Source organism: Rhinolophus hipposideros, assembly GCF_964194185.1.
Source record: "Rhinolophus hipposideros genome assembly, chromosome: 16".
In the NCBI taxonomy this organism is placed as follows: domain Eukaryota; kingdom Metazoa; phylum Chordata; class Mammalia; order Chiroptera; family Rhinolophidae; genus Rhinolophus; species Rhinolophus hipposideros.
The window spans coordinates 55028647-55053797 of NC_138062.1; positions in this window are offsets into that span (position 1 = coordinate 55028647).

Sequence of the window (25151 nt, forward strand, 5' to 3'; positions counted from 1 at the left end):
CTGCAGTTTTAGGGACAGAGAAAGGGGTAAGTGGAGCCAGAAACAACAGTGAATCCAGTGGTAGGGCCTTGGAAATATACCAAGTAGTTAATGAAAAATCAGGAGTACCTTTAGACAGAAATTCTCAATCTTGACCAGGCATCAGTGTCACCTGACGGGTTTCTTAAAACACAGATTGCTGCGCCCCTCCCCAGAATTTCAGGTGAGGCCTGAGAAGTTGCATTTCAAATAACTCCCCAGGTAACGCTGATACTACTGGCAGGACCAGGTGGCTGCGTAATTTTCAGGTCCCAGTGCGATATGAAAACGTAGGACCTCCTTGTTCAAAAATTTCAAGACAGTGACAAGAGAGCATTAAACCAAGAGTGTCCTTCTGTGCAATTGTCTGGGTTACAATCCCATGAATACAGCTCTGGCTGCTGGTCTGGGGCAACATTCTGAGCACCATTAATTAGATTTCCTATTTAATTAACCTAGGACTACCTCCAGATGTGAAAAATAATAGTAATTAGTAATAGTAATAATAATGATAGTAACAATAATAATAAAGTTGCCCTCTTTCCTCCAGAACTTACAAGGGATTTCTGTATCTCCAAGTGACCCTACAGTAGATCACAAAGGCTGAGTTTCTCTCTAGGATGTAAATGTTGAAGAGTAATTGGCCTGTCATGCAGGGTGTCAGGCGGGGTCTCAGCTCCCGCTCCCCACATAAGAACGCAGGATATGGTGAGGCCAAAAAGGAACACCCATGGAGCCATAGATGGGGGAGTCATACCACTATATTCTCGCTGGCAGCTGGGTTGGAGACACAGGAGGCAGGAGCCACATGATCTACAACCTGCCGTCCGCTTTCTCTCCACCAACCTCACTCGCTAACTGCAATCCGCGCTTGCTAGCTCAGCCACCATCTTCTTGCTAGCCCCCATTTGCTGCTAATGTAGCCACAGCAGTTATATTAGTGGCCAATGGCTCAATGGTTATAGCTGACGGCAAACTAGCCACAGCTGATGGCCATCCAGTCACCTTTCCACGTGAGGGCGAGAGCCTGGAAACTGCACACCTGGCTCTGTCCCCACATGGCCCTTGAGAATTTCAGGGAGACAGCCATGTGTAGCGTTTCTCGACAAGACACTTTTTTCAGTTTGTTTAATTTAATTAAATTATTATTATTTTTTGTTTTTTCAATTTCAGGTTGTCATGCGGGAGACTCTGCTTTCTGCGCCATGTGTCGTGCGAGGCGGCCTCTAGTCCCGCTCCCCACATAAGAACGCAGGATATGGCTAGGCCAAAAAGGAACACCCACAGAGCCACAGGTAGGGGAGTCATACCACTATAGTCTCACTGGAGGCTGGATCCACATGACCTGCAACCTGCTGTCCGCTTCTCTGCCTGACAACCAACCAGCTCACCAACCAACACAGCAGCGGCATTTATATCAGTGGCTAATTGGCTAACTGGTTACAGCTGACAGCCAACTAGCCACAGCTGATGGCTATCTACTACCTGAGCCAGCACTTTTCCACGTGAGGCCGAGAGCCTGGAACTGCTCTCTGGGACTCTGTCCCCACACAGGTGTACAAAACAATGTAATAGGCATTTATCATTTATATCCCTCACAAAGTGATAACCCCCCCACTTAATCTACTACCCCTTTGACATCGCATACAACCGTTACATTTCCACTGTCTCTATTCCTAATGCTGTACTCCACTTTTTGTAACTATATATATGTGTAAAATTATAGGTGACATTCGCTATTGTTCAGCTTCAGTTTCAGGTGTACAGTGCAGTGATCAGGCATCTACATCATCCCTGAAGCCGTCTCCCTAATAAGACAAGTGTTCATTGGATACCCTACAAAATCTTTACAACATTATCAATTATATTCTCCAAACTGACTTTCGTATCCCCATGGCAATCTTGTGGTTACCGATTGTGCTTTCTAATCCCCTCACATTCTCTAGAGAGACAAGATACATTTTCTCTGGTCTGGCAGGTGTGATCATGTTCATAGGGAACAGGTGGTCTTTTTACAGTTCTTTCTGGCCCTAGGGGCCTTATCTCCAAAGCTCTTTATTAGCCAAATCATCTCTCTTCATTCCAGTCCTGCAGCAGAAGGAAACTACTGGCTTGCTAATTAGCGGTGTGCCATTTCCTTGCTCCTGTCCTTTCTGATCCCAGGTTAAGGTTCACAGTCCAGGACTGATCGAAAGGCCCAACAGTAAACAGTGCCTTTCACTGAGTACCACTCACTTTTCCAGGAGGCAGCTTCCCAAACATCAGTCATTCCTGACTGTCTCCATGGCTGTGGCCAACCCTCTCCTCCACTTGAAAGGGACTCTCAATTGGTTCACATTTTTAACTCAGCCCAATCCTGAGCAAAATGGTCTGTGTGTATATATGTGTGTGTGTGTGCGCGCGCGCACTGGTGAGAATACAGTTGACCTTGAACAAAGGGGTTAGGAGCTCTGACACCCTGCACAGTTGAAAATCTGCATATAACTTCCCCCCAAAACTTCACTACCATGTTTCCCCGAAAATAAGACCTAACCGGAAAATAAGCCCTAACATGTTTTTTCAGGATGACATCCCCTGAACATAAGCCCTAATGCGTCTTTTGGAGCAAACCTTAACATAAGACCAGGTCTTATTTTCGGGGAAACGCAGTATTCATAGCCTACTGTGGACCGGAAGCCTTAGTGATAACATAAACAGGCGATTAACACATACTTTGTATGTTACATGTGTTACATACTGTATTCTTATAATAAAGTAAGCTGGAGAAAAGAAAATGTTATTAAGAAAATCGTAAGGGAAATACATTTACAGGACTATCCGTATTTATTTTTAAAAATCTGGTGTAAGTGGACCCGCACAGTTCAAACCTGTGTTGTTCAAGGTTTGAACTGTGGCCTTCAAAAAACTCTCTGCATCCTATTTTGGCAATGACTACATCTCTACAGCTTCTAGATTTTTGCTTCAGGAAACCTGCTAAGGCAGCCTCCTCTGACACACACTCTAGGTAAGCGTTCTTGGTTTGGGGCTCTCTCATAAGGGGCACTCACCTACAATTACACTGAGATCCAGGACTTTGGCAGTTATTTCATGAGAGCCCACTTCACCCTCCAAACTACAACTCCAAGAGAACAAGAACTTAGTTTTTGCACATCATGGCTTAACAGTGTCAGACCCAAATGAGAGTTGATTAAATAGTATCGTGTTTCCCTGAAAATAAGACCTAGCCGGACAATCAGCTCTAACACGTATTTGGAGCAAAAATTAATATAAGACCCACTCTTATTTTACTATAATATAAGACTGGGCCTTGATAATATAATACAATATAGTATAGTATAATATAATATAATATAATATAATACCGGGTGTTACATTAATATTTGCTCTAAAAGACACATTGGAGCTGACTGTCCAGCTAGGTCCTATTTTCAGGGAAACACGGTACTAGTGTGAATCAAGAAATTGTTCCAACCTATGAGTTAGGTGCTATTATTATACCCATGATGGAGATGAAGAAACCAATGATTAGAGGCAATGGTTTGCTGAGAAGTCAGTAATAGGTCTGATTTGTAGCACTGACTGATTTACATTGTAAATTCTCCCACCACATTCAATTTCAAGCTACGAATTGGCAGTCACTGAAGGCAGAGTTGGGAAGAGATTGCGGGATCGGCTCTGCAGAATAGACTTCAGCTCATCACCTAGAGGGATTCTCTATTCTTCAAACTCCCCAAGCTTATTCATGCCTTCAGGCCTTTGTACCAGCATTTTTGACATTTTTCTCTTGAAGCTTCTCCCAGACCTTCCCATAGTTGGCTTTTGTAATTCAGGTTGTCAAATTAAAAAAGAAAGCCCCTTTAAACATTAGTAAAGAAAGACTGTTTTAAGGGGGGCTATTGCAACAGCACGCTGCACAAAGCATAGGCCAGAACAGGGGAAAAGTGGGTGAACAAAGCTTAAACATTCAGAGGCAAGTAGCTGGGGAAAGCGGAAGGTCGTGCTAAAAACTGCTACGTTGGTGGGTGTGTGTCTTGAAACTTAACAAACTGTGTTAAATATTGCGCTAACAGGAAAGATAAGGCCAGAAATGTTTGTTTGTCATCAACAAGACAAATAGTAACAAGTGTTGGAGAGGCTGTGGAGAAAAAAATCCCTCATACACGATTGGTGGGAATGCAGATTGGTGCAGCCACTATGGAAGGCAGTGTGGAGGTTTCTCAAAAATTAAGAATAGAATAACCATATGACCCAGCAATCCCTCTCCTGGGTATCTACCCAAGAAATATGAAAACATTTATCTGTAAAGATATATGTGCTCCAATGTTCATTGCAGCTTTATTTACAGTGGGCAAGACATGGAAACAACAAAAGTGTCCTCCATAAATGAATGGATAAAGACATTGTGGTATATATACACAATGGAATACTCTGCCATAAGAAAAGATGAAATACTGCCATTTGTGACAATATGGATAGATCTTGGGATTATTATGCTAAGCAAAACAGGTCAGACAGAAGAAGTTGAGAACCATATGATTTCACTGATATGTGGTATATAAAACTGAAAACAACAAAAGAACAAGAAAAATAAATGAAGAAACAAAAACTCATAGACACAAATAATAGTTCAGCGGTTACCAGAGGGAAAGCAGGGAGGGGGAGATGGTAGATAAGGGTAAAGGGGATCAAATGTATGGTGATGGAAGGAGAACTGACTCTGGGTGGTGAACACACAGTGTAATATACAGATGATGTATTATAGAGTTGTACACCTGAAACCTATGTAAACTTACTAATAATTGTCACCCCAATAAACTTTAACTAAAAAGAAAAAAGAGAAATCTTTGTTCTCAGGCACATGGAAGAGGGGCTGGGATCTGACCTGAGCCAACAGGTTACGGTGTTGGGAATTCACATAAAAGGCAGGGCCTTGCTGTCCTAGTCGATCCAGCCTAAGTCAGGTCAAGCACAAAATCTGATCAGCCTTTTCAAGATCTCAGCTGGAACATTAGCTTCTCAAAGCATGACTGTGTTCAACTATCACCAACCATTCCTTATCCCATTACCATATACGTTTTTTCCCAGCATTTGACAACTGCTCAATCTTTCTTTGTTATTTGATTTCTCTATATGTACGTTTGTTGTTTCGTTTACATTTCTGGTACTTAGAATAGTGCCTGGTATGCAGTAGGTACTCAATAAATATTCATTCAATGAATGAATGATCATTACCCTGAAAAAAGATGCAATGTTTAGACTTTCCTAGGCCATGAACCACTCTACTGAAATTTTTGAACACCTGTATCTTTCTGGATATTTAGGAAATAATCAAATAAGTAGACCAGGGGTTAACAGGGCATGTTTGGTTTATTGACAATCCTGTATAAAGTTCCCTGTGTAAATCTTTTTTTTTTTTGGTGCCCCCCCCACTCCCAATCTGCCCCCTCCCTCCTTCCAGCTGTTTTTGTTTGTCTTTCTCAAGAAGGTGACAATTTGGGGCTTCGAATGGGGCTATGGATTCGGGTCAGCTGAAGCCACTTGATCGGTTTAAGATTAAAAATATTACGAAATGGAATATTTGGGGGAAATAGCAGGCTTTCTTTCTTTTTAAAATCAGGGATACATATTAACCAGAAGTAGTTAAACGGAAATGGAGGAGAAAAGGCTACTCATGCAGATATGTGAAATAGGATTAGTGGAAACCCTGAAGACTAAGGCCCACAGGAAACTCCCTGCAGCAGTCTGCCCCACGTGACCATCTTCCTGCTCTAGAAAAAGAAAATCAATCTGTCTTCCTTTTCTTCTCTCTCTCTCTCTCTCTCTCTCTCTCTCTCTCTTTCTCTCTCTCTCTTTCTCTCTCTCTCCTGTACTTGAAGCCCAATCTCATAGTATTATCTAACTGTATTTCAGCATAAACAGGGAGAAACTCATGAAACCATACTCTGAGAGTGGCCACCGGTCTTAATGATCTCTATAATTGCTGATGGGACCTAGCACACACTGGGTGAGGGGAATGACCTGGCCCCTGTGCACCAGTGAAGACTGCAGAGGGCATCCCAAGGTCAATCTTCTGAATGCAATAGGGACTGAGCCCAGAATCATCCCCCTGTGTAAACCTAATCACAGAGAAGAGAGTGCTTCTTTCAATCCTTTAGTCCTTCCCAATGCATCACCAGATAAAAGTCAGTGACCCTGTGCATTTCTCCAGGCAGAAAGCGCACGGTAGCTGAGAAGTGTGTCAACATCAGCCTGGCCCCAGCCCTTACCTCACCGCACTGTGAGCTTCTGTGTAGTTTGGTGAGTAAGGACTAGAACATGTATGTGGCAGGTTTCCCATTTGTAAGGGAATTTTTCACCTGCAGGACATTTGCTCTTGACTGTGAGCACCAGGTTGGGCTTTAAGGTTGGGGCATTTTGTGAAATGAAAATGTTCAGTTATTTGTGTTGGGCAAGGTTTGCTCCTGGTGTATCAGGATGGGCAATGTATCACCTTCTAATCATGAGTTTTACTATCAAAATTAGCTTTATCCTTTTCAAGCAAAGTCAGTTAAAATTACAACCCCTGATGCTTAAACATCGAGATTCTTTTAAAAGTGATGTAAACTTCATTAAGATGTTACCCAAAATTAGAGTTGAATTGACTCCATTAAATGAGTTTTGACCTAGTGTGTGTTAATGAAATAAATATTTACTTCCTCCCAAACCAGATAAAACACAATGGAAGCAAAGTATGTATCAACTTTGGGTTTAAATGTAAGAAATTTAGTTACAAAAGAGTATTCTTTTACAGAACTTGAAGCCTCATTTACCTAAATAGAATTCACCTTATTTTAAAAACTCCCGAATAAGCTTCGTTGCTTTTATATTTTATTGTTACATATGTTTTAGTTATTCTTGTCATTTAGTGTGTTCATACTAAAAAAATTCTTGGGCTAAGTTTTTGTGGCCTGTCAGTAGTCCACAGGTAATTATTACATGCCCACCCTGAGCTTGTTATTGTTTGCTCAGTCCCACACATGCAATGGCAAACAAAATACAGAGGCTGCCAAAAAATGTATACACATTTTAAGAAAGGAAAAAAACTATTAAAATTGTAATACTCAATATATACCAATAACAAAAGATGAATACAAGTCACGTTTGACTTCTGCAATTATGAGAGGTGCTCAGAGAGGTGTTCAAAGTAGTTACCATCAGTGTCTAGACACTTCTGATTACCACGAACTACTGCCTGAGCAACCAAGGTTGACCAAAGTGTCCACTTGTATACATTTTTTTGGCACCCTGGTATATAAGGGTCAGGTCCCCCGCAGTTTGTAGTCCAGCCATTAAGCCTAGTTGTAAATGTAGCTGATTTTGAATTATTTAAAATGAGAGCATGTCAGAGGATTGACCTATAGATTCATAAAGCAGCTGGGAAAGAAAAGGTATTAAAGCTACAATCTTACAAACTAAGTACCAGGATACAGCCAGGCCCGGGGCTGGGCTGTGGTGGGGCCCGGAATGGAGAATGGGTGGAGAGTATTTTAGCTGGAGGGCTCTGCACATGCAAAATCCCTGATCTAGTGAAAAGTACACTCCCATCTAGTGGAATGGGAGTGTATGGGGGAGTTGAGCCAGACAGGACTTGGCTGAAAAAGAAGCAGGAGAGAATGAAGGTGAATTGGACTGCAAGAGTACTGGCCAGATGACTTGGAACCTTGAAAGCAAATTAAGGGCTGAATTCTAAGGCTGGCGGTAAGTCATTGTGAGCAGGGGTGTCACATGATTAGATCTCTGTGTAGCAGAACTCAGCCACATGGTGAAGGCGGAGGGCAAGAAGGACAAGCTTGACCAAATGGAGAAAAGATTTAAGGATTTAGGAATGAGTGATGGTAATCTAGATTCTTGAGGGTTGCAACGTAGAACAAAGGGATGATTTGGAGGGCAGATGGAAGGTGGGATTGATACTTTAGTGACTCGTTTAATTTCTTCACCCAGAAGATTGGACACTTACCATAGGGGCTAGCACTGCAGGTGCCTGGCTATAGGGCTTTCATAAGAAAAGACCACTCTCTTATACTTTTGGACTTTGCAACCTAGAGGAAGAAAAACAAAATTTCAAATCATGACCAGGGCTACATAGGAAAAATAGATCTCTTAGGCTATAAAATAAGAGGAGACTGGCTTTATATTGGATGTAGGACTCACAGTGAAGGTGATACAGGAAATGACAATGAGGAAGAAATATCCGTGTGTGGCAGGGGATGGGGGAGTGTGCAGTAGCTGGAGATTTTCTCTGGCGAAAGCATCATTGAAAGGTTGACTGGATTTGAATGTTGAGGGAGAGAGAAGGGTGTGGCTTGGATTAGTTTGACTTCTAATTGCTTTCTGTTGTTTGCTCAGTCCCACACATGCAATGGCAAACAAAATACAGAGGGTGCCAAAAAATGTATATGCATTTTAAGAAAGGAAAAAAAACTATTAAAATTGTAATACTCAATATATACCGATAACAAAAGATGAATACAAGTCATGCAAGTCACGTTTGACTTCTGCAATTATGAGAGGTGCTCAGATAGATGGAGGAACCTATCAGGGAATGGTTTTGTTTCAGGTGATTGCTGCTGCCTTTTGGGGGATGGGGGAGAGAGTGTGCCTATATTTTAAAATTTCAATATCTGTGTCTGTGGGCTGAGGGAGAGGAGTCCAGGATTCTGTTCAGTTTTGATTGATCCCAGCCCATAGGAAGGGAGGAGGGCTTGTCAAGTAGATTGAGCTTCAGGGTCAATTTATTACAGCTGTGGGGTGGGGCGAAGGGTGTTACCTATCATCCCTTCTGCCTGTCTGAATACCCTGGGCACTAATACTCCTCACTCAGAGGGCCAGAGTTTGAAATAAAAGGTTTTTTTTTGGAAGAGAAGCCAAGTTCAGTCTTTCATAAGTTTCCTCAGAAGTGCCTATGAAAATTTTAGAAAGCCATAGTTGAAAGACAGCTGGATATATGAGTTCCAAGCTTAAATCTGAGATCTCAAACTGGAGATTTGGGTGTTATGAGTAGTGGAAATTAAGTTCAGGGAATGGATAGATATAAAATGCATAGAATAAGGTGAAAACTCGGGGCCAGGACTGAGCCTTGAGGAAGGAGGGCAGTCAACAGTGAGAGAAGAGCTTGCCAAGGACCAAAGAAAGTGGCCCTTGGCAAGCTCTTCTTGCCAAGGGAAGGTGGCCAAAGAAGTAAGATGACCAGGAGATTGTAGTGACAAAAGCCCAGGAAAAGAAAACAATTTATAGAAAAGCGTAGCGATAGAATTTTTCTGAGGACCAACTAAGTCAAAGACAGAAATATATTCACTGGGCTAATTCTTATTCTCTTAAATCCTTGGCAATGTAGTGTCAGTGAAGTGTGGGACACGAACCAGATTGCTGTGTATTCAGGGAGGTGAGGAAATGGGGCGAGTGTGAGGGTAGATTACTTTCATAAAGTTTGATGATAAAGAGGAAGAGAGATTGAGCAGTAACTGGAGAGCGAAGTGGGGCCCTAAGGCATGCATTTGTTTCAAGATGAGAATTTGTTTCAAAACAGAAACATATTTGATTGTTTTGATGTTAGAGGTATGAGTACAGGGGAGTAGAAATTGGTGCTGATGGGAAAGAACCAAGGAATCATTGAAAAAGCAGCTTTCTGAGAAGATAAGAAGAGATTCGACCAGTGATTTTTTTTTATCGGGGTGACAATGGTTAGTAAAGTTACATAGGTTTTAAATGTACAATTCTATAATACATCATCTGTGTATCACATTGTGTTCACCACCCAGAACCTTAATGGGGGCAATTTTGCCCCCTAGGGGACATTTGGCAATGCCCAGAGACATTTATTTTACAACTAGAAGGGGTACTACTGATATTTAGTGGGTACCTAACAAGGCACAGAATGGCACCCCCTATAACAAAGCAGTCAGCCCCAGATGTGAGTAGTGCAAAGAATGGGGAAATCTGGATTTGCAAATTAGGCGACGCTGGCTTTAGATAAGGAGGCAGACATCTCCTTGTTTGCAAAGTGAAAGCAAAAAGAAACCATGGTGTGGTGGGACTACTTTTGAAGCGGCAGAAAGAGGAGACCGCCTTGTTACCGTTTCTCCGTGAAGTGGGCCGTACGTGGTGCAGGAGGCGACGTGACGCCTCCACTGGAGATGCCCAGAGAAGCGCGCTCCACCGGTGAGTGGGTTCTTGGCAGCAAGGAATTCCAGCGTGAGCCAAAAGGAAAGGAAAGGATGCATTTATTCAAAGAAAGGAAAAGGAAGGAGCAGGCCCCTCTAGAGACAGAGCAGCACCGCTCCTGCCTGGGTGTGAGCCTATGTGTAAGGGCTGTAAATTCAAATTTGTACAAGGACTATTCAGGGGTTTTCTTGGAGAAGGCAGCGTTTTCTCGGAAGGGCTCCATTGGCCGTTTTGTGTCCGTCTATGGTCTTTTCCGACAGTGGGGGTGGGCGCGGGGGTTGTGTCTTTTAGCATGTTAACACATTGTAACACAGCGAATAAGAGTCTTAGGTCTCTGCTAAGTGAAATCAGTGTCTGTTGGTTCTGGCTGGTCGCAGCTGGTTTTAGCAGCTCCTACATTAGTAACGATCCATCCTGCTTTGGGGTCTGGTGGTAAGTTTCAAGGACAAATTTCAATAAGGGCTGAGATTTCTTCTTCCGCAGCCAGTCCTGCTTTTTATCTACCTCATGAGATCATTTGTGATTGAAGAGGGAAAGTTGAGACCATGTGAGGTTGGAAATCCTAGAGAAATTGTGAAAAGATCTTTGGATCACTAGGAGATAAAATGGCTTGTTGGTCTTTTTCTTAAGTGTTGAGGGCCCATGTAGAGTGGGTGGCCTTGAATTGTTAGTGCTTCCCGTATAACGGATTGGTTAGAAATTACCCAGGCAGGATAGACAGAGGGTTGGAATGATCCAGGGCAGATGTTATAATAGGACAGAGTGAGAAGAATTTAAAGTTTTGGAAAGTGTATTATTGAAGTGATGGGCCATGGCATTTCATAGGTAGTGCTAAGGAAATGAGGATTCTAACTAGTGAAAGGGTCAATAGCTTGGAAGTTTCTATGAAGTAGGAGAGCAGACACAATCGATACAGTCTAAAAAGTGAACAAGGTTGGAAGCATAGCTACTGTGTTCAGACACTGGGATGTCTGACTTTTGGTCCTGAAGAGGAAAAGAGTGTCAATAGAGAATTTCAAGGTGTATGGCTGAGATGAAGAAGCCTTAGGTGTGTGCTAGTTTATGCCCAAAAGCATACAATCATCTTGAATCAAGGCAGACTGGGAGTCCACATGAGGAATGAGAGTCAGGTGCCAAGGACTAAAGGGTCAGGTCTCTGTGGGTGCCAGTGCAGATGAGAAGCCAGTGAAGTGCCTCAGTGGAGATGAGATTTTTTTTTATAAGCAGTGGATTATGTGGTTTGATAAGGTGGTGGATACACATTAGAGATGGGAAGGTCTAACAAAAAGGTGACCTAACAAAAAGGTGAAGGCATTAAGAAATACAAATTGATAGCTAATACAGTATGGGGAATATAATCAACAATGTTGTAAAAATCATGTAAGGTGCCAGATGGGCACTGGACTTATCAGGGGGATCACATCATAGACTGTGTAGATGCCTGACCAATGCACTGTACACCTGAAGGTGAAGTAGAATAATATTGAATGTAAACTATAACTAAATATATAGGTGTATGTAGTCACAGGATGTGGAGCACAACATAGGGAAGATAGATAGTACTGTAACAGCTATATAAGATGTCAGAGGGCTTGGGGGGTGGGTTATCTCTTTATGAGAGGTTTAAATGTCTACTATGTTGCTTTGTACACCTGAAACTAAAACAAAAAGAAAAAGAAAAAGAACACCTGCCACCTTGCTTTGAGCTTGTACATAACATGCAAAACAAAATCCAGGACCAAAACAACTCGAATTGTATACTGGATGTACTAGGATCGAATTGTCCTCAGTGTAAAGAAGAAACAGAAATCTTGTAACTTTTCTTGTTCATGTTTCATTTCAGAGCCCTCCCATAGAAGCGAGAAAAGGAGGATCATCCTGGCTCTCCTGATTGCTGTCTGGGTACATTTACTCACAGACTTGCAGAATGGCAGCCACACATCTGCCCACTATGTTTGGTAAGTTCCTAGGGTGGATAAATTTCGCCAGAATTGAGTGGTCCCTCTACCTTAGAGTGGCCACAAATTGAGGGAGCTGAGCAGCCACAGAGGAGGACTGGGAAGGAGGGGCTAAAAGGAAAGGAGAGGGGGTGTAGAGCTCTGTGAATCTTGGGAACCCGAGTTTGCTCATGACTGTTTCAATACCCTTTGGGATTTTTTAAGGGAAGGGGGTATGTGCATGGTGGGGAGAGGAAAGGAAATTTAGGAGATGTGAAAACTGTCCCATCCATTTGTTTCATAAACTTGGGAAAGATAAAAACTCCACCTTTCTCAATTTTAATTTCCTTGCCTAAGAAAAATGAGACTTTACATCCACTCCTCATGGGTACCCTATTTTCTGGCTCTGGGTGGGGTTGGTTGCTCTCGATAATATGCTTTGTGTTTGTGTGTGTGTGACTCAATTGATGTGGCACAATTTCTCGGCTTGTGAATGTGATTCTGGATGTGCCCAGACTCTCATGTCACCCTCTTGTCTATCTCTGCTTATTCTAGACCCTGCCTCTGCCCATGAGAGGACCACAGAGATGGGACACTTCCACTCTGGGTTACAGGTGAGTCAAGAATTGTTTTCTTCCTTCTAAAATATATTTCTATTGGAATGCATCTCCTTCCAATACTCGAGCCTCGCAACCCAACCTGCATCTTGAGACTTCCAATGGTGGTTCAGGGGCTTCCAAAAAAATTCTCCCACTACCCTACCACTTACTAATTTTTTTAGGCATCCCTCCTGCTGAGTGCTGTTAGGGAAAGTAAAAGAAGGAGCTAAGATTGTCTTAGCCTCAAAAAATGTGTGGTCGCTCTGTGGGAAATAATTTATTCCTTTTGTAAGTATTTCTCTCATGCTTCCAGTGTGTTCAGGTCTGTGGTAAGCTCTGCAGATAAAAGAGAGTACAAGCTCTCAGGCTGAGTGAAGATACATTTCAACATGGGTTAGAGATGCCTTAAATTCTTGAGACTGGATGAAATCACTGAAGGAGTGAGCATGAATAGAGAAGGGCAGATTCTGAGAAATGGGTCCTGGAGTAAACGAGGAGAGTCCTCAGAATTTTGACATTGCTATGAAACATGTCTTCTGTTGCCAGTGCTGTCACCCATGATCATCTTCCCCAAAACATGGGGGTGGGGGGAATGGTTGAGACAAAACGCATTAATATTTCAGAACTCAATAACCTTTGAGGATGTGAGCATGGACTTCACCCAGGAGGAGTGGGTGTTGTTGACTTCATCTCAGAGGAAACTGTACCGAGATGTGATGCTGGAGAACTATAGAAACTTGGCTTCACTGGGTAAGGCTGTGACAATCCCTTCATTTATCTATTGAGCTTGGGCATGGATGTCTGGGATGAGTAAGCCCCAATCACTGTGTGGTATAGACTGTCGATTTCTCGTAGGTTTTTGCAGATTTTTACTTTTAAGAAAATTAGCTGAATTTAGATATAATTCCCATACCATATTTTACCCACTTAATGTGTACAAAATAATTTTTTTTTAGTGTATTCAGAGTTGTGCAACCATCACCACTAAGTCCAGAACATTTTCATTGCCCAGCCTACAGGACATTCCATTCCTCCCTGCCTGCAGCCACTGGCAACAACTAATCTACTTTGTTTCTATAGATTTGCTTGTTCTGAACATTTCGTTTTAAAGGAATCATACCACTGTGGCTTTTTGGGAGTAGCTTCTTTCAAGGTTAATGTTTTCAAGGTTAATCCATGTTATAGCATTTATCAATACTTAATTTCCTATTTATTGCTGAATAACATTCCCTTGTGTAGACATACCTCATTTTGTTTATCCATTCATCAGCTGATGGACATTTGGATTGTTGACACTTTTCCTATTATGAATAATGTTGCTACACATAGTCATGCACAATGTTTTTTGAGGGTATGACATGCATGGACATACATTTTCCCTTATATCGGATATATGCCTTGAGGTGGAATTGTTGAGTCATTTGGTAACTATGCTTAACATTTTGAGGAACTGCCAAACTGTTTTCCCAACTGGCTGTGTCGGTTTACATTCCCACCAGCAGTGTATGAAGGTTCCAAATTCTACACATTGTTACCAACACTTACTGTTACCAACATCTGTCTCTGATTATAGCTTAGTGGTTGCAAAATGCCGGCTCCTTGTGGTTTTGATTTGAATTTTCCTCATGACTAATGATGTTGAGCATCATTTCATGTGTTTCTTGGCCATGTGTATAATGTGTATATCTTTGGAGAAAATGTCCATTTAAATCTTTGGTCCATTTAAAAATTGGATTTTTTTTTTTTAACTGAGTTGTGAATGTTCTTTCCGTATTTGGGGTACAAATCTCTTGTCAGATATATGATTGCAAATGTTTTCTCTCATTCTGTGTTGCATTTTCACTTTCTTGATATTGTTATTTGCAGCAAAAAGTTTTTAATTTTGATAAAGTCCAACTTAGCTATTTTTTTCTGGACTCTCAATTCTATTCCAATGGTTTATATGTTTATCCTCATGCCAGTACCATGCTGTTGATTAGTGTAGCTTTGGAGTAAGTTTTGAAATTGGAAGGTGTGAGTTCTCCAATTTTGTTTCTCTTTTTTCGAGATTGTTTTGACTATTCTGGATCCTTTGCATTTTCACATGAATTTTAGGGTCAGCTTGTCAATTGCTGCAAAGAATCCAAGTGGAACTTTGATAAAAGGTCGCAGTGTATCTGCAGATCGATCTGGATAGTGTTGTCGTTTATTGGATGTCCTTCCATTTATCGAGGTCTTTAAATTCTGTCAACAATGTTTTGTAGTTCTCAACGTCTGTGTCTTACAAATCACTTGTTAAATTCATTCTTTTTTTTTTTTTGATGCTATTGTCAATGAAATTGTTTTCTGGATTTTATTTTGCTATGTTCATTGCTAGTGTGTAGAAATACAATTGATATTTTGTGTATGATCTTGTACTGTGCACCTTTGTTGAAATTGTTTATTCGTTCTAATAGTTTTTTTGTGTGGATTGCTTCAGATTTTCTATTAATAAGCTTGTGACATCTGTGAAGCGAGATTATTTTTTCCTTGCCTAATTGCTGTGGCTAGAGCCCCCACTGTAATGTTGAATAGAAGCGGCCAGAGTGGATATTCTTGTTCCTAATCTTAAGGGAACAGTTTTCCATCTTTGTCTATTAAGTATGTGTATAATAGGTGATTTTAAATCTTCATTGACTAAATCCAAAATCTGGGCCCCTTAAGGGACATTGGCTACTTCTCCCCATCATATGTTGTATACTTTCCTGTTTATTGGCATGTCTCATTTGTGTTTTGCAAACTGGATGTTTTAGTTAATTTACCAACACTAGTGTTAGATCCCTCTGCCATCAAGGTTTGTTGTTGTTGCTGGCTTTTGTTGTTGTTTTCTTGTTGGTGCTTATTTGTTTGTGACTTCTAGATGAATTCTGTATTCCCTGCAGTATGCAGCCACAGTTTTCGGCTAGCTTCTTATTTTAAGTATTTACTTTTATTTTTAAAGCTGGCTTATTAGCAATACATATCGGTCATTATAATTTACTAGTCTGCCAATCATGGGTTAAAAGATTTTCTTAAATGCTTTGCCTGTATCCTTTCCTCCCTTTGCCAAGGGGATCTACAGGTATGTGAGAAGTCACACCTTTCAGCTCCAGGCAAGTTATAAGCTGGTCTTAGCTTTCACTTCCTGCTTGGGTAGGGTCTTAAAAGCTCACTGATCATGAGTGAGTTAGGATTTATCATTTTCTCCATCTTTCCTGGGCATGTGCACAACCTCACTCATGCTCACAGACTTTTAGATCCCCAGGAACTTGCTGGAGCTTTTCAAAATCCCTATCTTGTCTAGTTTTTCTGGATTTCCTTTCAAATTGCCAGCCCGTCTTTTGTTTTCCCAAAGTGAAGTCACAGTCATAAGCATCTTACTAGCAGGTTGCTGTTGTTTTCGTAATGCCTTGGGGGTAAGAACTTTTTTTCTGAGTAAAATCAAATAGCCATACCCTGAGAAGAGAGATTTTCTAGGAAGCTGCAAGTTTAGAAAACTTATTGACTGTTCTGGGGATTTTTTTTTTTTCAAGTGGCGCTCCCAAAGGCTACTGGTTTTTGGCTGCCTCACTAGGACCGAGCTGAGGAGGGAGGAGGGATGGGAATCATCTCAAGTTAAAATGTCACAGATTCTGTTCTCTTACCAAGGTTCAATAATTTCTCTTGGATAGAAAATTTTCCATTTGTTCTGTGGCTTGGGTTAATCTGCAGAGTTCTAAAATAATGGATTCTAGTTGTTTTGCTTATCATTTGTTATTTTGGTGGGAGTTAACTAGGGTTCCCATTCTATCATTCTGGAAGGTGATCCCTCAAGTGCTTTACTTTTGCTTTGTCGGTTAGGGTTAGAAATTTGTCGTGATCATTTTGCTGCTCCTAAAGTCACACTTGCCTATCTTCAGAACCTCAAAGGCCAAGTTGTTGCGGCAGTTTGATGGTAGTTTTTGTTGTACGCTGCATACATGTATTGTTTCTCACTATAGGGCATCAATTCAGCAAACCCACTTTGATCACTAAGATGGAGCAGGAAGATGAAATGGAGACAATAGAGAGAATTCACCAAGATACCTGTACAGGTGAGTGCCAAGCATATATGAGTGTTTCACCTACCAGATCTGGTGGGGATGAGGAGGAGGTACACCACAAAATGTCAATCAGGAAACTTTAAAAATCACCCTTTTAATTTAAGGAGAAAGCAGAGACCATTTGGTGTGAACTTCCTCATGTAGTTTCAACTTTACCCAATCTTTCACTTTTTACCTACCGTATTTCCTCGAAAATAGGACCTAACCAGAAAATAAGCCCGAGCATGATTTTTTTCAGGATGCTCGTAATATAAGGCCTACCCCCAGAATAAGCTCCAGTGAAGATCGTCAGCCAGATGGATGCATTTGGCACGTCTGGTGCAACACATGACGGACGTATTGAATTATAAAATAATATTAATATATAATTAAATATAAATAAATAATATTGGTACTAATACTTAAAATAAATGACAACATAAATCATAATTAAGTATTTGTAAATACCCAAGTGGGCACCTTTGGAGAGGTAAACGCCTATGTAAACGGATGACCAATATTTTGCCGAATGACCAGTCGGAGTACAGACACACACAACACACGAATAACGTGCACACTTGATAACAAACAGACGTGGTTGTGTCTAATATGAATCTTCATAATTCAATATGTTGTGTGTTGTAATGGACATACTTAATGCACTTGTGTGAAGTAAACATTTTCTGAATCTTGGTGCCTGCAATTGTTTGTTGCTTTTGTGTGGACCGTCATTCTTAACTGTCATCATTTTTGTGCCACTCCTGTCTCTTAAGTCTTCAATTAATACTTGATTTAATGGTAGATTTAAAGGGAATAATATTTTGACCCCCAGACAAGATGGGTACAAAAAGAGCTATTCTGTTGAGTATGAGAAAGGAATTGTGGAGGACCCCTGGGGTAATAATCTTAGTTTTCTGCAAAGAGAAGAAGTTGGACCTCTGAATGGTCCGAAAATGGCAAGCAGAGTACGATAACCTCAGTCAACAGGTGGACAAGGGAAATACTAAGAAGCACAAGTGTGGATCAGTTCAGCAACCATTATTTTCTGAGCCAGAAGACATCATCTGTGAATGGATTGCTGACAGGAGAGCAAAGGCTTTGGTTGTGCGCAGGGCTGATATTCAAGCATTTGCCCTTGCAATGGCACCACAGTTAGAAATATCCCCAGAAGAGTTCAAAGCATCACAACACCGCTAGATGGCTTCCTTCACTGATAAGACTGTCTCTAAGAAGATTGACAAGACTGTTTAAGCTGGAAGATACTGAAGTTATTAAACATGCACTTGCATTCAAGTCCTTTGTGGATGGCATCGACTTTTCTAAATACCAACTCTCCAACATGATTCCTATGGATGAAACTGCAGTGTTTATGGGCCAAGGATCTCAAACGACAATTAATCAGAGGGCTGCCTCGTCAATCTACATTCCCTCCACTGGTTACAAAAGTGCATGTGTTACCTGTATTTTGGCAATTCGTCTAGATGGAAAGAAAGCCCCACCTCTAATCATCACTAAGGGCCAGAAAGATAAGGTTGAACGTGTTTCAGGCATTTATGTTCTTGAAACTGAAAAAGTCTGATGCACACAAGCAGTTATAAGGAAGTAGGTCAATTTAATGCTGCCACTTGTTTTGCAAGGTGGCCAAAGAGGTCTGCTAGTCTGGGATTCAGCCAGCACTCATCACGCTAAAGACATGGAGAACTTCCTTGCAGAGAGAAGAATAGATCAAATAATGATTCCCGCAGGAATGACTGCCTATCTCTAGACTCTTGATATGGCAATAAACAAGCCATTCAAGGACGATTTGCTCATGGAAGTCAATGACTACATTGAAAATAGGATGGAGAGAAATCAGCATGGAAACTTTGTGAAGGCTAGCCTGCAAGAGGTCATGACTTGGGTGAAGAATTCATGGGATAAAAGCACTGACAGCTGTGTTGCCAACGCACTACGAGCAGGCCACATGGACAAGAAGTACTCATTTAAGGAGAGCTCTGTTGCTGGACATGAGAGATTGGGGCCAGTGGTTCTACAGGAAATGGAGTTGCAAGAAATTCAAGCCAGAATTCGGGATTTGGAGAGTTATTATGATGTTCCAGAAGATGATGACATGACTATTTAAATAAATGTAGATTTTTGTACATGAGTAAACAAATGTAGATTGTTGTGTATGAAAAAATAAGACATCCCCTGAAAATAAGCCCTAATGCGTCTTTTGGAGCAAAAATTAATATAAGAACTGGTCTTATTTTGGAGGAAATACGGTATCATTGTTACTGTGCTGAAGGTGTCTGGCTGCTCGCTGCACAAAAGCCAAAACTCAAAGAGGTGAGTTTGATAGAAAAACAGGTTTATTCAAAATTATGGCATTCTGGGAAGATGGCAGACTCCTGTCTGAAGGCCATCCTCCCTCTCTCAGCTGGAGCAAAAGGTATCATAAGCAGGTAAGAAGAGGCAGAGCAAAGGAAAGGTGTGTGTGTGTGGGGGGGTATTGGCCTGGAGTAAACAGAGTCATTGAAAAAGTGCTTCCCAGAGGCTGATTTATTTCAGGGATAGGAGTGGATCTTATGCAGATGTAAAAACCTCTTTCTGTCCTGGAGGTTTCCTTGAGGAAACTGGGTCATTGAGCCTGGTGTGCATATGTCCTGGAATAAACAGAAGCATTGAAACTGGTATGCAGAGTAAATGTATAGTAAACAGAAACATTAAGGTTTGGTAGAAGAGGAGGGAGGCAAAAAAAAAAAAAAAGCTTTCAAAAATCCCAAGAGAGACTACACAATTAAATCAAATTACACTAGAGCTTTAAATCTCAAAATAGAAGATACCGTGTCACCCTTACGTCATTTCTTACTCTCTGTGCTCTATGTCTTGCTCTTTAATATTAACATTTGGAATCATTGTTTAATTCTTCCTATTTTGCCTATATATATATATATAATACCTTTTGCCTGTCAACATATTTTTCAGTCATGACAGAACCATTCCTTAGTAAATTACATAAAGTATTAAACCAGGTAAGTATCATTCCTTTGATCACGAATGCAATTTTCTTTCATATTGCTTCCTAAGTTTGTGCCAGTATTTGAAGAAAAATCCACATGGGCCTCTTGTTTGTCATTATCATCCCACCATTTGAGTTTATGTTTCCCAGTTGTTAAAGATTGGGTTTGAGCTTTACCTGCTTTTGTCAACATATGTCACCATGTCTTTTCCAAAACTTACTTTTCCCCAATTTGTTCAGATGGGATGATTCTCCTGAAAACCAAACAATTACAACATAAACAAGATATTTTGGAGAAAGAAACACTCAATGGCAAGAATAAGGTAAGATATACGTGCAATGATTTTTTTATCTTGCATATTAGAAGCCCAGAATGATAGAAAAGGAGCACATGAACTAGAAGGTAATTTGAGGCTATGAAATCAGATTTGTTTCACCAAAAAAGAGCAGATTTTTCATGAAGGTTAAAAGATAACTAGATTAAATGTTCAAATGATACTACGTTTGAGGTTGTTTATTGTGTGCATAGAGATCTTTATCAAATATGTTAAAATGGTTCTCCTGAGACTTGTGAAGCAGTGTTCTCCAATCTCTCTTATTGAAATCAATCTAAAAATATTTAGCATTATATAAATCTTGTGGTAGCCACATGCATCTTTATTAGGTCATGCCAATATTGAAGAGATTTACAAAAAAAACAAAACAGATTTTCTAAATATCATTACTTTGAAGGAAACATATAACCTATCTCCAAAAATGGTTATAGAGAATCTCCAAAATAAATATTTTCATAATGGAGATTAGATATTAAATGTTTAAAATATAATTCGCTCTAAAGCAATTACATGTTAAAACTCTGTTGAAGAGATCCAGATGCAGTCATCTGGTATAGCATTTAGATTAATCAAAGTTGATAAACACAAGCAGTCAGAAACCGTGTATTCACTAAGGAAATACTAAATAAATTCTAATGCCAATAAAGTGCTTGTTAGATATGTCAGAATTTATGTGGGGGGAGATTCTCAATATGATGACTATGGTAAGTCTTGTGATCATAACTCATATTTTAATCAATAGGAGCAAACTCATGAAGGCAAACTCATTGAAAGGAATGAAATTGTTAAAGCCTTGAGCAAGAAATCTAGCATTCCTCAGAATAAGAGAATTCCTCGGAATAAGAGAATTCCTCCTGGAGAGAAACCCCATCAATGCCTTGACTCTGGAAAAACCCTCAGAGATTGCTCACCTCTTAAGCCATGTGAGACAATTCTTTCTGGGGAAAAGTCCCAGGAGTACAAAAAAGATGAAAATGCCTTCATCAGGAGCTCTTACTTAACCATGAACAAGAGACAACATACAGGAGACAAATCCTATGAATGCAGTGACTGTGGGAAAGTCTTAAGTTCAATCCGATACCTTAAGCGGCATGAAAAAACTCACATTAGAAAGAAATCTTTTGAATGTAGTCAGTGTGGTAAATTATTTCAAAGCCAGCCTTCCATTAAGTTGCACATGAGAACCCACACTGGGGAAAAACCTTTTATGTGTAATCAATGCGGGAAAGCATTCAGCTCAAGTTCTTACCTTACGCGACATAAGAGAATTCATACTGGGGAGAAGCCCTATGAATGCTGTGACTGTGGGAAAACCTTCAGAGATAGCTCACTTCTCAGACAACATAAAGGAGTTCACTTAAGAGAAAAACCCTACAAATGTAACCAATGTAGCAAAACCTTCTCTAGGAGATGCAGGCTTACCATGCACACGACAATACATACTGGAGAGAAACCCTATGCATGCAATGATTGTGGGAAAGCATTTAGTATTCTTGCATACCTTAAAAGACATAAGAGAATCCACACTAGAGATAAATCTTTTGAATGTAGCCAGTGTGGAAAAGCACTAGGTAGTCAGTCATCTCTTAAGACACACATGTGGATACATACTGGAGAGAAACCTTACAAATGTGGTCAGTGTGGGAGAACTTTTAGGATCAGCTCTAATCTTACTGTGCACAAGAAAATTCATACTGGAGAGAAACCCTGTAAGTGTGATGACTGTGGAAAATCCTTTAGGGATCGCTCTTGCCTTAAAGAACATGTGAGGATTCACACTGGAGAAAAACCCTTCATGTGTAGTGAATGTGGAAAAGCTTTCAGAGTAAAATCTTCCCTCATTTTTCACAAGAAAGTTCACATAAGAATGAAACAATATAAATGTAAGGAATGTGGGAAAGTCTTCAGCGGTTTCTTATCACATAGGAGACATATGAAAAACCATACCAGGGAAACGAAACCCTTTAAGTGTAGTGAGTGTGGAAAAGCCTTTCAGAGGCAAGTCTCTCTTACAATACACATAAGAACTCACACAGGAGAGAAGCCCTATGAGTGTAACCAGTGTGGGAAAACCTTCAGTGTGAGGTGTAATCTTATGGTGCACAAGAGAGTACATACAGGAGAAAAACCCTATAAATGCCATGTTTGTGGGCGCGCTTTCAGTAAACCCATATACCTCCGGTGTCATGAGAGAACTCACAATGGATAAAGCTAATGACCTCCATGTAGAACAGCATTCAGTGAACTCAATCTTCAAGACATAGAAACAAGTGCTAAACGAAGAGAAAACCTGGATGTAAATGTGGGAAAGCCTCTGAATAACACATATGTAGGAGAAACCTTAGTTGTGCAATGACCATGGAAAATCCTTTATTCGTTCTTCATTCCTTAGAAGATATGTGACAGCTCAACACTGAAGAGAAAAACTTATAATATCTTTAAGACTTGTTACTTGAGAGAAATAAACACCTAATGTATGAAACCACTGTGTTTTCTGTGTTCCTGTTTGTGTGTGTGTGTTTTGGCAGTGAGAGGGAGGTTGTTTCTTTTATTCCCAACCGATGGCAATCACTAAACAATATAACCCATGGCTGGCCAGTTTAAATATATACATACATGCATATATGTTTACCATATATATGGTTTAAAAAATTGAATAATTATTTGGCATAGGGACGTGCTTTTTAAAAAGATTTTTAAAATATAGCTAACATACAATATTATATTAGTTTTAGGTGTACATCATAGTTATTCAACAGTACCCACTTGACATTATACAGAGTTATTACCACATTATTGATTATATTCCCTATCCTAGAGAAGTGATCACCATGATAAGTCCAGAGAACAAGACTTGTTTGTTTTAAGGGATATGTGTTTAATAGATGTTTACATATAAATACAACTTCTGAACTGTGTTTACAAATCATCTATATACTTACACGTTTCATGTCTCTTGACCTACCATGTCCTGACCTAAGGTCCATAATGAATCTTCCCATGAAAATTGTGGATGGTTAAATTATGGGGATTCTGAACTTCTTAAAACATATTTTGTTGTTTACATTTAACATGTATAAAAATGTAAAAATCCATGAATTTTTACAACATAGAACACAACTGTATTGACCACAACACACACTGATCAGAAAATAAATTATCAGCATCCGAGAATCATCCTTTAATGCTCCCTTTCAATCACTAATGACCCTGATTCCTGCTACTAGAATGTAAGTACTCTATGAATCATGCATTTTAAGTTTATTGAGGTATAATTTGCATACCATAAAGTTCACCCTTTTGAAGTGTAAAATTCAATGGTTTTTAGATATTTGTGCCAGTCTTTGCTCAACATATTTACAGGATCCATCTATGTTGTTCCATTTAGCAGGAGTTTATTGTCATTGCTGCATAGTTTTCCCTTGTGTCAATATGCACATTTTATTCATTCAACTTTTTTCGTTTATAGCTGAAATAGTTTACAAATAGTTCTGCTATAAACATTCTTGTCCGTGTATTTTGGTTCACAATTGTGCATATTTTTGTTGGGTATATATTTAGAAGTGCAATTTATGAGTCACAGAGGATACATATTTATTCAGTCCTACTAAACAATTTTTCCAAAGTTTGGAAACCAACCAATATACATATCTGCTATCCTGGCAATATTTTATATTGTCTTTTTCATTTTGATCATTTTGATGAGTGTGTAGTGTACCATATCTTGATTTAAACTTTATTTTTATGTTTTGATTTTGTAAAACTATTTTTTTTAACGATTTTATTGGGAAAGGGGAACAGGACTTTATTGGGGAACAGTGTGTACTTCCAGGCCTTTTTTCCAAGTCAAGTTGTTGTCCTTTCAGTCTTAGTTGTTGAGGGTGCCGTTCAGCTTCAAGTTGTCCTTTCAGTCTTAGTTGTCGAGCAGCTCAGCTCCAGGTCCAGTTGCCGTTTCTAGTTGCAGGGGGCACAGCCCACCATCCCTTGCGGGAGTCGAACCAGCAACCTTGTGGTTGAGGGGATGCACTCCAACCAATTGAGACATCCAGGAGCCATTTCAGCTCAAGGTGCCGTGTTCAATCTTAGTTGCAGGAGGTGGAGCCCACCATCCCTTGCGGGACTCGAGGAGTTTAACCAGCAACCTTGTGGTTGAGAGCCCACTGGCCCATGTGAGAATCGAACCGGCAGCCTTTGGAGTTAGGATCATGGAGCTCTAACAGCCTGAGCCACCAGGCCGGCCCTGTAAAACTATTTTTTTTGTTACTATTATTTTTAGTTCTCTGGGATGGATTTTCTTTTCCTTTTTTTTTTTTAAGTTTATCGGGGTGACAATTGTTAGTCAAGTTACATAGATTTCAGGTGTACAATTCTGTATTGCATCATCTATAAATCCCATTTTGTGTTCACCACCCAGAGTCAGTTCTCCTTTGTAAAACTTTTTATTGAACTACTTTTACACTTACAGAAAAGTTAATATTATGGAGAGTTGCTGTATATTTCTGTTTTCCAATGTTAATGCAGTCAATTGATCAATCGCTTTCTTTACGGTTAGTGCTTTTATTGTGATCTCTTTTAAGAGTGCTGGTTTTGGTGTCTGTCTTTCAGGCATTCTCTAAAAGCCTGTCCAAGTAACTAGTAAATTGGTTTATTTCCTACAATAGTACTAATGTCATTCATGAAGGGGCTTTAAGAAAAGAGAAAATTTTCTTACTGTGACTTTTTGGAGATGATCCCATGATACATTTTCTGCATCTTTGAGTCTCTGTTTCTGTGGGGACATGCACCACTCTGGTTCTCTAGTCCTTTAGTGAAAATCTGACTCAGAGAAAGCTGAGAAATTAGTCTAAGGAAAAGCCCACCAGTTCCCTAAGGTCAGACCCAAGAATTCAAGAATGAGATTCCCTGGATGTAAGAGGAGACATGTAGCAAGGGAATGACATATAAGTCATCCAGGAGTTCTCTTCTAAGAGCTGTGCTCCTTAAGGATTTGAATTGCCTTGGGG